Genomic DNA, 13,057 nt, shown 5'->3' on the forward strand with positions numbered 1-13,057 from the left:
GAGAGAACCCCAAGCAGGCTCCACACTGCTAGGGCAGAGGCCAATGTAGGGCTCGAGCTCACAAACTGCGAGATCATGACCTGAGCCAAAATCAAGAGATGGATGCTTAACCAACTGAGCCACCCAGGAGCCCCTCAACCTGCATCACTTTTTAATAGCTGCATGGTATTGCACTGAATGGATGTTCCATAATTTAACCAGCCCCTTGGTGATAGATATTTAGTTCATTTCCACTCTTTTGCTGCTACAAACAAGGCTGCAGTATATATATCCTTATACACATGCCTCTACATACATATCCAAGTATATCTTTATGATAAGTTCAGAATTCAAATTGCCAGAACAAAGGCAAAACCATTTTTTAAATTTTGACAAACTGACAACTTTTAGGGCAATTCTGAACAGTATACCTACATAACTGCTATGTATCCATGATTGAGTTTAGACAGATGTCTATAAACCCCTTGAAATTGTATGAGCAATGTCAAATATGTGTTTCTTTTTCTCAAGAGAACTTCATGGCTTTAATCAGATTCTCAAAGTGGTCCTAACTAACAAGGATAAGAATTACTGAGTCAAGAGATTCTTGTATAGCACCAAAAAGCATCAATAGCAGAAGTTAAAGCTAGGCAGGACCCAGAAACTTTCTGAGCCCCCTGGAGAGGAGAGGGAAGATGCTGGGGACTGATTATACCAACAGGCTTGTATCTATTAAGGACTTCTTCCAGGGGAGATGACTCAATTACACATAAATTAGGAGAACTTGTTCCCACTCACAAACCAGTCCTTCTATGTTAGCTTCTGGTAATAATTTAATGTTACCTCTTAGGAGGAGTGACGGGAGTGCCTCAACTCAGGAATGAATCCACAGTGACTGGGTAGGGAGGTCTTTCTATTGATCTGACAAAGGGCACTCTCTGGGCCTCCTGCTCTAAGTCAGCCTGCTTATGCTGTGTTATATCTACGTCTTAAAGGGGAAAGGGGAAGTAGGGTGGATGAAGGTGTTTCCAAAGCAATTTACAGTCTGGCCTATAGCTGCAATTCTCCCCTCTTGCTGTTATGGCTCATTCTAGTGCAAACATTCACTTGGGTTCTTATGCCTAGCAAAACAGACCAAGAAGCAGTATGGCAATTTACTGACCTCAAGTATCTTGAACATTTAAAAAGAATTCTTCCAAAGTGGTGCTTCAGGTTCCCATAGCAAAAGCTCTTAGTCCAATTCAAACACTGAACACTAACATGTCACTCCTAATTTCAAAATAAGCAAGGTGGGGGCACCTGGGTGGCTCAGTCGGTTGAGCGTCTGACTTCGGCTCAGGCCAAGATCTCACAGTCCGTGAGTTCGAGCCCCGCGTCTGGCTCTGTGCTGACAGCTCAGAGCCTGGAGCCTACTTGGGATTCTGTGTCTCCCTCTCTCTCTGCCCCTCCCCCACTTGTGCTCTGTCTCAAAAATAAATAAACATTAAAAAAAATTTTTTTTAAACAAGCAACGGGCCTTAGAAATCCTAAATTATTAGGGAAAATAATCTTAATATAGTAATCCATCTCAGTTTCAATTAAGCTTAAAAACAAGCAAACAAAACCCCTTTAGTTTAGACCCTTTATTTGGTCTTGGGGTGTCAAGCACTGGAAAACTATGGGGTGAATTTGATGTAATAGATTTAATAAAGAGCTGTCCTTGAGAATGGGGACAATTCCAGGTTTTACCACATTATTAGAGTTTACAGCACAATGACAGGCTAAGTTCCCCGAAGTCCTGTGTTTCTGTTAATGCTTTACTCAATTTATCAGGCATGCACATTCATTTAAGTGTTTCCAAAGCTTAGTTTCTCAAAACAAGGTCCAAGAAACACCTGAATCGCAATCATCCAAGGAACCTATTAAGTATGCATTTTCCTGGACCCAGCCCTGTTATACTGGATCAGAATTGCGGGGAGTAGGGCAAGAATCTGTATGCTATGCAAGCTTCCTGAGGGATTCTGAGGTACCCTGAAGGGAAAAATATGGCTTTATAGGTCATATTAGTTTAACCTACTGCCCTTCACAGCCCCATCCAAAAGGGGCTACCAGGCCCCTGCCTAGACACCTCTGCTGAGAAAGCTCTCCATCTCCAAGTCCACCCAGGCTACGGGTTTCAAAGGCCACAACTTAAATTCAACAGAACCAACCATCCAACCCAGCTCTGCCCAACGCCACAATGAGTGAGTTTATTCTCTCATCTGCAGGCCAAGCCCCTCAAGAATGTAGGGGCATTAATACGTGTCTCCACGCCCCCCTCATCTGTAACACAAGGTTACTAACCCTACCTCAGGTGGAAATGAAGATTAGATTATTAACCAAGCATGACTGTTATTCAAAGTCCCTCCAGGGAAGACATCACAGTGCCTATCAAATTGCCGCCATTATAGCCCTAACTGCAGTGAAAATAAACCCTCAAGAAAAAAAAGAAAAAAGAAAAGAAACCCTCAAGGGCTAGCTTTGGGCCAAAGCACAGCCCAAAGCCCAAGCAGAAGAATTTTTTTAAAGTTTCCTGTTTTACATTTAAAAAGTATACAAATTCTGAATTCTACTCCAAAATATATGATTGTTTTAGCATAAAAAGTATTTTAACCCCAAATGTCTGGGTAAAGTTGACACCCAAGGAACCCCCCCCCCTTATTTATTCTGAAGCTCCTAGTATTCCCTGGCAGTGCCTGACACTCACCTCCATCCCCCCTCATCCCCCTAAGAGGAACAGGCTTAGTCTACAAGCAGAGGATCAAGATGGGGAAAACAAATGAGTGGCCAGACATCAGCAAAGAAATGGGCCAAAGGATAGGAGTCTATGGATGACCAGAAGGCTCAGTCTTCAAGATGCTGAGGACTGGTGTGGTTTGACTTGACTGTGCATGTTACTCTCTAACTTGCTTTCAGAGAAAAAACGATCCCTAACCAAATGTAAAAATATTTGGGAGGGAAAGTCATAGACACCCTTGATCTAATAGTCATGTGCTTGAGTGTGTGTGCATGTGTTTCCCCAAAACAAGAGAAATCTGGCCTGAGCTGAATGTAAGGGATCTGGCCTTGGCCAGATAGGGCTGGGCTCTGGCAAGGAAGGAAGGAAGCAGATTTCGGGGGGCTGTGAGTACCCATTTTCTCGTTCCTGTTCTCTTCCTCTCCTGCTTGCTCTTTCGCCTCTCTGTCATCTGACAGCTCCCTGGCAACTAAAGAGCGAGGGTTTGGCTATCAGTCGTGTTACTTGCAATGTAAGGAGGAGGTGGGATGGATAATTTGGAGGGGGGGACCCTATCCATTCTTCCCACGTCAGCGGGAGAGAGCAGATGGCCGGCCACTTGTCACAAAAGGTGTGGGTTACTCGTTACACCTCACAGACTTGCATCAACCTGGGAAACACTTCAAGTGGGGCAGACTGTTGAAAAGCAATAGCCTCTTCAGCCCCAAATCTCCCGCTAGTCAAAGCCAAGACAAAAGAGTGAGACCGTGCCACTCTCAGGCTCAAGTCATGTATCTCATAATAACAACTGATTCCCATGTGCCAGCCAGACATTATGCTGGGGGCATTAGATACACGACAAGAAAAGGGTAAGAAACTAGGGAAAGGGAGTAGTTTCTTAAAAAGAGGAAAGAAAGAATTCAAAAGAAAACTTAGGTATGAGATGGAGTCAGCTGCAGGGAGTATTAACTCAATCCTTTCTAGTTAATTCCCAAAGCCAGCACAGTGCTTGGCACAATGAATAACTGTTGTGGTCTCTGGTCTACTTTCTGAGCCGTATAAACTGCTCCTTCTGGAAGGTACCGGTGGATGTGGGCCGCGTTTGCCTCCGCTTGGCCCACCACGAGCGAGCCCCGGCCCGGCGGCGCCAGCTCCACCCCGTGGCCGCCGAGCCCCGCCCGCAGGCCGACGGCGGGCACCCCCTCCTGGGCGCGGCGCAGGGCTGTCCCCGCGAGGCTCCCCGAGGCTGCTGCGCCCCCTTCCCCGAGCCCAGGATCCCCCGTCCTGGCGCCCCCTTACCGCTAGTGCCGAGAATGGGCAGCGCTCGTCTTCTGAGGCCGCGCAGAACACACCCTTGCCGGGGCCGGACAGCGGGTCTTATTCCGGGCGGACCCGCCCCACTTCGGGGTGGAGACTGAGCCCGAGTTCCTGGTCGTCCCTCTGCACACGGGACCGGAAAATCCTCCGGGGGGCGTAGCGCACCTGGGGCCAGGGGCCAGCACCGCCGCGCCCCACGGCCCAGCGAGGGGCCAATCTGGCCCCCAGGCCTGAGGCTGCACCGGGCACGTGCCCGCGCCCCGCCGGTGACAGGTCTCGCTGTCCAGGCTCCCCGGCCTCGGCGCCCGTCCGGATCGCACCTTCTGCCGGACACCGCCCAGCTCCGTGTCTGCCCCCGCAGACTCGGAGCAGTTGGACTCTCCGGGTCTGCGGCGTCCGGGCGCCCCTACACTCTAGGAAGTTTGAGCCCCCGGGCTATTCCGGCGCCCTCCCCGTGCTCGCAGAGGCCGGAGTCCCGCCGCCAATCACAGCTCCCTCCCCGGAAAACTGCACTTTCTCTCGCCCAGCCTGCGGCCGGAAAAGTGGGAAGTGAAATCCCAGCGGCACATTTTGTTTCCCTCTTGCACATTCAAACGAATACCCCAAAAAGTTCCCAGTACTTCCACATCTCCCTTGAGGAAAATAGAGTTCCCTTTCCTTGGGGAAACCTTTGGGAACAGGAGTTCGGAGCACCCCCAGACCCATCTCTTCTCCCCGGTAAATTCCCAGGTTTGGTGCTGGTCGGTAGCCTCTAGGTTGGGCCGGGGAGCCGCGCTCACGCCTTGTAAAAACAGTTTCACGTGCGCTCGTATCTGCCTCCTCGAGTTAACACTGGCTTTTTGAAGGCACCAACTGAGTCTAGGCCGTCTTTGCACACACGCCTAGTGTGGCTTCTAGCGCATAGTAGGTATTCAGTGAAAGTTTGCAGAATAAATCTTTTTTTTTTTTTTTTTTTTTTTTTTTTGAGACAGAGAGAGAGCATGAATGGGGGGAGGGTCAGAGACAGAGGGAGACACAGAATCTGAAGCAGGCTCCAGGCTCTGAGCTGTCAGCACAGAGCCCGACATGGGGCTTGAACTCACGAACCATGAGATCATGACCCGAGCCAGAGTCAGACGCTTAACTGACTGAGCCACCCAGGTGCCCCCAGAATAAATCTTTTGAGTCTACCGGCAAATACGGATTCTATTTGACAGAGGGTAGGTAGCTTTGGTGAGTGTGTTTGCTATCCAGTAGACCAAATCCAAGAGACTATTACACCCTTAAAGCCAGAGAGGTAACATTTAAATTATTTCATTAAGATGTACCAAAAGGACGTGGTTTAACATGGTTAAGAAATGAGCTTTAGGATCAGACTGGTTTAGATTCTAGCCCTGGTTTTGATCCTTTTCTCTGCTTGGTAACTTAAAGTTTCTGAGCTTCCGTTTCCGAACTAACCTAGAGGAAACAAAATCAGGAGGAAAAGAATGAAATGGGATAATTCATTTCCTGAGTGACTAGAGAAGACTATTGCATCCCTGAAAAATTAACAATTAGGCTACTCTAAAAAAAGTAAAAGGTTGGGAATGGAGCTGATGCACTCTGCCAAAATCACCTTTACTGACGGCTGCCCCTTTCTCCCATAACTGCCCTCACATCAGGTTGAGGAGACATAGTCAAAGCTAACTTTATGGGGTACAAAAGGCCAGGAATACATTTGTGATACCCTTCATATTCAAGAGCTCCTGTGGGCTTAGGCTTGGGCTAAATTTCTGCAGAAACCACACCTGTATTCTGCATCTTCCTTTGCATTACCCTGCTTGTCTCAAGTACAGGTTTTTCCTGAGAGTGCTCCCTTACTGAGTAAGGCACTTACACAAGAATCTTCATCTCCGGTTCTGCTTCTAGGGAGCCTGATCTAAGACAATGTATTTTATTTTATTTTAATTTTTAAAATTGTTCTGCATTAGAGAGAGAGAGAGAGAGAGAGAGAGAGAGAGAGAGAATATGAATGGGGGAGGGGCAGAGAGCTAGAGGCACAGAATCTGAAGCAGGCTCCAGGCTGTGAGCTGTCAGGACAGGGCTCAAACTCATGAACTGCAAGATCATGATGGGAGCTGAAGTCAGAAGCTTTACCGACTGAGCTACCCAGGTGCCCCAAAGATAGTGTATTTTAAAAATTAATGTAATTGTTGAAATTAAAGACTGGAAGGAAACTTTAGAGATAGAATGAGCACATGCATTTGCCTCATTTCCCTCTTGAAATCCAACTAAAGCAACTGCAGATTAAAAACAAAAATCTCACAAGAACAAGATAACAAGAGAGGAAAAAGAACAAAACTTTGGAAGCTGGAAAGCAGATAGACATGTGGTAATTGACTTAGCAGACCTGAGAAAAAGAATTCTCAAGCCCAGAGTAGGTAAACGTGAGAAGCAACATGAGAGGGGCTCTTAGGTGGCTCAGTCGGTTAAGCCTCTGGCTCTTGATTTTGGCTCAGGTCATGATCTCACAATTTGTGGGTTCGAGCCCCACGTCCGGCTCTTCACTGACCCTGTGGAGCCTGCTTGGGATTCTCTCTCTGTCCCTCCCCCACTCATGCTCTCTCTCTCTCTCTCTCTCTCTCAAAATAAATAAACTTAAAAAACAGAAGCAACATGAAATTTCTCAGGATTTTTCAGGATTTCAGGATTCTCAGAATTTCTCAGGATACGTACTGATGTACCATGTGCTTCTGAAAGTAGATATATACTTAAGAATAAAAACAGTGTATATTTTCTAAGTCTGTAGAATCCCTAGTACTGCACAGCTGCCACTGCCCCTCTCATACTTCGGCAAAAGACTGAAAATATATTCTCTCGAGGGCATAAAGCAAAAGATCTCTTGAATGGGACTTACCAGGTATAGTCAAGTTATTCTGGTTATTTAAGTTTCCCTAGCAAAGTACCTCAAAACTTGGTAACCTAAAACAATGATCATTTTATCGTATCTCATGTTCTTGCAGGTCTGAATCTGGACAAGTCTTGGCTGGGCAACTCTTCTGTTCCACATGACATCAGCAAAGGTCACTTAGCAGTATTCAGCTGGCAGATAGGCCATTCTGGAGGATTCATTCACGTGTCTGGTATCATAGCAAAGTGAGCTGGAAGGCTGATCTCAGCTGGCACTCTCCACCAGAGCATCTAAGCATGCTCTCTCCACATGGCAGTCTCAGGGTAGTCGTGTTTCCTACTGGGAGGCTCGGGGCTCCCAGAAAGGATACTCTAAGAGATCCTTTGTCCAGGAAGACATTATTAGGCTTCTTATTACCTAGGCTTGAAAGCCCCTGAATGTTATTTCCATTGCATTCTATAATTCGTGCAAGTCACTAAGGCCAGCTCAGATTCAAGGGAAGGCGATTTAGGCTCCATCCCTGAATGGGGGGACTAACAAAAATTTGCCATGTTAAATAACAAAAATTAAACCAAGTAAATTTTAAAGTAAATTTTAAAGATCTAATTGGCTTTATTAATTGATTCACGTATCAGGCAGCATCCTGTCTAGCAAGTAGGGGGGAACTCCAAAGGCCCACAGAAAAGGAAAGGCTTTTAAAGGTAGGGAGGGAGTGGAAAAAAGGAAATTATTAGCAAAGAGTCCATTGTTTTAGACAAGGTTGCCCTCCTAAGGGGAACAGAAGGGGTCTATCAGTAAATTTCCTAGTGCTGACCAGGAAATTCCATGACTGGTTAAAGGTTACATTTCTGGGAGGTTGGAAACTGCAGTCCGGTTAGGTATTAAGTCTTGGCTTAATGACTTGGGGCCTTGTCCTACATGATGCCATTTTGGCCCTGTGGTTTTCTATTTAACAGTGGCCATACTTAGCTAGGGAAACGGTACTGATATTGACGATCTATATGAAACTTAATATGATGAATATTGAACTTGTCAGTATTCTTCCTTCAAAGGGCTCCTACAGCATTGGTAGCCAGAGTACAGAATTGGGAATATTCTTCTTTGGGGAGAGTAAAGACCTAAAGAGATTGTCATCAGGTGTTCAATGAAACCGGAACAACCCTTTAGTGAATTTCCCTTAGCGAAGTCCTACGTGCATGCATAGAGCCTCCAGGTAGCATTTAAGACCTCACTCCTAGGGTTGCTAGATAAAATAGAGGACACCTAGTTAAATTGAATTCCAAATAAACAATCAAAAACTTTTTACTAAAGTTTAAATACATATCTACTCTAAGTATGTCTTTTATCTAAAATTCAAATTTAACTAGGTGTCTTGTTTTGTTTTATTTTGTTTTGCTCTGACACTCTTAAATAAGAACAGACAGCTGAAGGTCATCAGAATTTAAGGGAAGGATCTGACATAAATCAGAATGGAAAAAAGGAACTTTGAAGAAACAGAGTAGAGAGAGAGAAGAAAACTTTAAAAAACCCATTATCAATTTCCTTTGAGAAATAAAAAGAATGAGAATAAAAATAGAACAGATTCTCTAAAAATGAAACACTCAGAGAACCAAACAGAGCTCTTGTAAATTAAAAATATGATAGCAAAAACAAAAAACTCAATAGAGTGGTGGGAAGATAAAGAAATATTCTAGGATGTATAGAAAAAGGCAAAAAGAAGAGAAAGAAGTAAGAAATGATAAAAAATTTGAAAGCCAGCCCAAGACATCTGGGAAACAGAGAAGAAATCAATTAAATAATTCAATTATATATTTTTAAAACTACAGGGTATTGTTATCCGAAACTGGGTTTGCCTCTTGGTGAGTGTGGAGCCAACAGACACAACCAGGTCAAAGAATAGGAAAAGGAAGTGTTTTACTTGTAACATGTAAAGGAGAACATTGGAATATTTCACCAAGTAGTGTGTCCCTGAACAACACTGGGGAAGTTTTAAGCTAAGAGTTCATAGACATTCAGAAGGGGCTTATGCAGTGATGCATTCAGCAAGGAATTTCGGCAAAAGTCATCTTTGGGTAATAGAGTCCAACTCAAAGTCACAAAAAGGCTGGCAAGGGTCAACATCATCAATTCTCTGGCTCCGGTTGGCCTGGTATCTGAGAACTCAAAGGAGTTTAAGAGCTTACAAAGTTAACTCAAGAATTACATCAGGTCAGTCTTCACTTTTGAATCAGCCCTGGGAGTTTTACCACTGATTTACTGTCCCTGATGTGATTAGCCTATCTCCACTTTCCACACTGAAAGTGCTCATTGAGTCCAACACAATGGGAAAAAACCAGAATCATATCAAGGTACATCATGATAACATTTCAGAAGACCAGGGATATAGAGAAGATCTTACAAGCACCCAGAGGGAAAAAATGAGATTACATACTGTAAGGGGGGAAGAATTTCCTCTACCCTTCAGGGTCCTTCTAGGTGGACTAAGAATCAAATCGACATGAGACAGGTTAACAGGAGAAAGTCAAATTTAGTAGCATACATACACAAAATCCACACAGACATGGAAATTCCAAAGACAGTGGTGTTATATGACACTTATATGAGATAAGAAGAGGGGTAGGGGTCTGAGGATACAAAGGGGAGAAAGACCATTAGCAGGAAGGTGAGAGGAGGTGTTTGGAAAACAAAAGTTGCCCTATTATGTGGATAAGTTTCTTGGGTAAAGAGGAATATGTTAATAGCTCTCTTCCTGGTACAGCCAGGCAGTTGAGGGGGAGGTAAAGAGCTTTTCTTAAATCTCCTGGGTTTTGATTGTTTAACTGAAAATAATGTTCATGCCAAAGCAGCCCATCTTGGAGCAACCTGCCATTGACCCCTACAAAACCAAGGATCAAGAACCAGAATGGCATCAGATTTCTCTATTGCAACACATCAAACTGAAAGACAATGGAATAATGCTTTTACAATTCTGAGAGACAATTTCCAACATAGATTCTCATAGCCACTCAAGCCATTGGTCAAATGTGGGGGTTCATAAAGATATTTTCAGCCATGTAAGATTTCAAAAAATTGATCTCCCAAGCACCTTTCCTTTATTTTTATTTTTTAAAGTTTATGTATTAATTTTGATAGAGATGGCACAAGTGGGGGAGGGGCAGAGAGAGAGGGAGAGAGAGAGGATCCCAAGCAGGCTCTGCACTGTCAGCACAGAGCCCAATGTGGGGCTCGATCTCACAAACCATGAGATCATGGCTTGAGCCAAAATCAAGAGTCAGACACTTAACCAACTGAACCACCGAGGGTCCCCTCCCACGTGCCTTTTCTTTTCTTTTTTTTTTTTAATTTTTTTTTTTAACGTTTATTTATTTTTGAGACAGAGAGAGACAGAGCATGAACAGGGGTGGGGCAGAGAGAGAGGGAGACACAGAATCTGAAACAGGCTCCAGGCTCTGAGCTGACAGCACAGAGCCCGACGCGGGGCTCGAACTCACGGACCGCGAGATCGTGACCTGAGCCTAAGTCGGCCACTTAACCGACTGAGCCACCCAGGCGCCCCCCATGTGCCTTTTCTTAAGAAGCTTTCAGATGGTATGTTCCATCAAAATAAGGAGGTAAACCAAGAAGATTTTTTAAAAAAATTCTTGAATAGTGGATTGGACAACAGAAAATGAATGGCAGGGTTGACACTATAGTCATTGAGCTCTAATTTTCTTTAACTGTAGAGTATAGCTAACATTTATATAAGCACTTGCCATGTGACAGTCACTATTCCAAGTACTTCAGATATACAGTTTTAATCAATTAATTCTCACAGCTCTATCAGTTAGATGCTTGCATAGAGTAGGTGCCGATAAGTATTACTATGGATGGTATACCATCATTTTTTTTAAGTTTATTTATTTATTTTTGAGAGAGAGAGCGCAAGTGGGGGAGGGGCAGAGAGAGAGAATCCTAAGCACTGACAGTGCAGAGCCTGACACAGGGCTTGACCTCACTAACCACGAGATCATGACCTGAGCCAAAGTCAGGCTCTTAACCTACTGAGCCACCTAGGCGCCCCTACAATCCCTTACTAACTTCAACAAAATTGTATTAAACTTCCTGTAACAGATTGTATTTTTCAAAATTGGTCACAATATATTCAGTCTCACATGCTCTTCTAATACCCTGCCCCCCCACCCCTAGTCAAGAGATGGTCTCTTTGAAATTGAGTGAGCTCCTTGGGTGGGCTTCTGTGAGTACAGAACAAAAGTAATGCTATGTGGCTTTCAAGGCTGGGTCTTAAAAAGTGATACAGCTTCCATCTAGTTCTCTCACTCAGAACAAATGCTTGAGGACCCTTGGGTGGTGGCTGTGTAGCAAGTATAGCTGCCCTGAAGTCACCATGCTGCAGAGAGCACATGGACAGACCACATGAAGAGAGACAGAGAAGCCCCAGCTCTTCCAGCCCCAGTAGTCTGAACTTCTCCAGTCCCAGTGCCAGACATGTGGATGAAAGAGCCTTTGAGATGACTCCAGCATCTTCTCTGTCTCATGGAAGTCAACTGAGAGACCCTACATAAGAACCACCTGGCTGAGCCCAGTCACTCACCAGAATCATGAGGGGTAACAATAGTAAATGATTGCTGGTGTTATTTTATAGAGCAATAGATAACCAAAACACTTCCAGATAAGAGTGGGGTTTAGGCCAGTCTTCTGACTCTCCCTTCCCAATACTTATTGAAGTGGCCCAAGGCAAAAAGGGAGAACTTTTACCCTGAGTAGCAAGCTCTTCTCTGATATTCAGTCTGGCTGTTAACCAGGAAAGAGGCAAGGACAAAGGCCAGATAACCTTTGGCCCCTTGGGACAGTGGCTTTGTAGAACACTGGGAAGAAATCCTGCAGGGGTGACCTTCCTTGCCAGCTGGCTCCCTCCACAATCTCTTCAGGCTGCCAGAAGGTAACCAATCCTTCAGCTTAAGATATGAGAAGAAGATGCTAACAGCATCCAAATAGACAGGCTGGGAGCCAAGAAGAATTAGCTCATCCTGTTTGGGAACAAATGCAAAGCATATATACAACTTTTAACATTTGAGGATGAGTAAGCACAAAAAAAGTATTTAGAACTATGACAAAATTCTGGAACGTAGAAAAGAAAACAGCATCTAAGAGGTAGAAGAAGAAACTTAAAGTGTTTTTACAATATGAAGCGGAAATAAATTTTAAACTGTCTCTGCTATGACTTTGATAGAGAAAACACACCAAGAAACATAGCAGTAATCTGAACAATATTTTAATGATGTAGAATTAATAGTTATGGGCTGGACTGGACTACATGTTCTACAGAGAAAGCACCTTCATTCCCATCATCTACTGTATATTTACAAAAACTGACAAAATATTTATTTGCAAGGAAAACCTTATTAAATTCCAAAATAAAATGAGGGTTTCAATCTCAGCTCTACCATTTATTAGCTGGAGGCCTAAAGAAAGTCACTTATTGGGACACCTAGGTGGCTCAGTTGGTTAAACATCTGACTTCGGCTCAGGTCATGATCTCATGGTTCATGAGTTTGAGCCCCACATCGGGCTCTTCACTCTCAGCACAGACCCTCTTCGGATCCTCAGTCTCCCTCTCTCTTTGCCCCTCCCCAACTGACTCTCTCTCTCTCTCTCTCTCTCTCTGTCAAAAATAAACATTTTTTTTAAAAAATATTGAATAATATTCCATTGTATGTATACACCACATTAAAAAAAAGAAAGTCACTTATCTTTTCTGTGCCTCAGTTTTTTCATCTGTAGAATGGGGATAATGATATTACCTAACTCATAGGGGTCATAAGAATTAAATGACTTAATATATGTAAATTTTTAGAGTTCTTAGTCCATTATAAGCTTTATATTGGTGTTGGCTATTTATCTGATCAGAGCTAAATAAAACTTAAATAACAAAACTTTTAATGAATGACTCCCTTCCTCAATCAACAGTATTTGCTACTACCTAATATGTATATAAATGTCATGTTTGGGGACTCCAGAGAAAACAAATTTTGACACCATCCTTCAAAATATTTCTCCATGTCTCCTAGAATCCACTGGGATCAAAGAAAAATCTGATGTTAAACTGATTCTTGTTCCTTTGTAGGTAATCTAGTTTTTCTCACTAGAAAAATTTAAGA

The 13,057-nt window shown here is 43.8% G+C and overlaps 1 protein-coding gene across 4 annotated transcripts in view; it reads right to left on the reverse strand.

The window, feature by feature from the left end:
- Nucleotides 1-13,057, reverse strand: part of ANXA4 (annexin A4) — a 161,599-nt gene that overhangs the window by 57,611 nt on the left and 90,931 nt on the right. The window contains exon 1 of one of the 4 annotated variants that reach the window (XM_060659355.3): nucleotides 4,013-4,485. The exons of 2 other annotated variants lie outside the window; for them this stretch is intronic. The gene's annotated coding sequence lies outside the window, so the exon portion shown is untranslated. Of the gene's footprint in view, nucleotides 1-4,012; nucleotides 4,486-13,057 lie in introns of those variants that run through there. One more of the 4 variants, XM_060659372.3, reaches the window with a different exon arrangement.

The sequence above is a fragment of the Panthera onca genome, chromosome A3, assembly GCF_046562875.1.
Source record: "Panthera onca isolate mPanOnc1 chromosome A3, mPanOnc1 haplotype 2, whole genome shotgun sequence".
NCBI classification, from domain to species: domain Eukaryota; kingdom Metazoa; phylum Chordata; class Mammalia; order Carnivora; family Felidae; genus Panthera; species Panthera onca.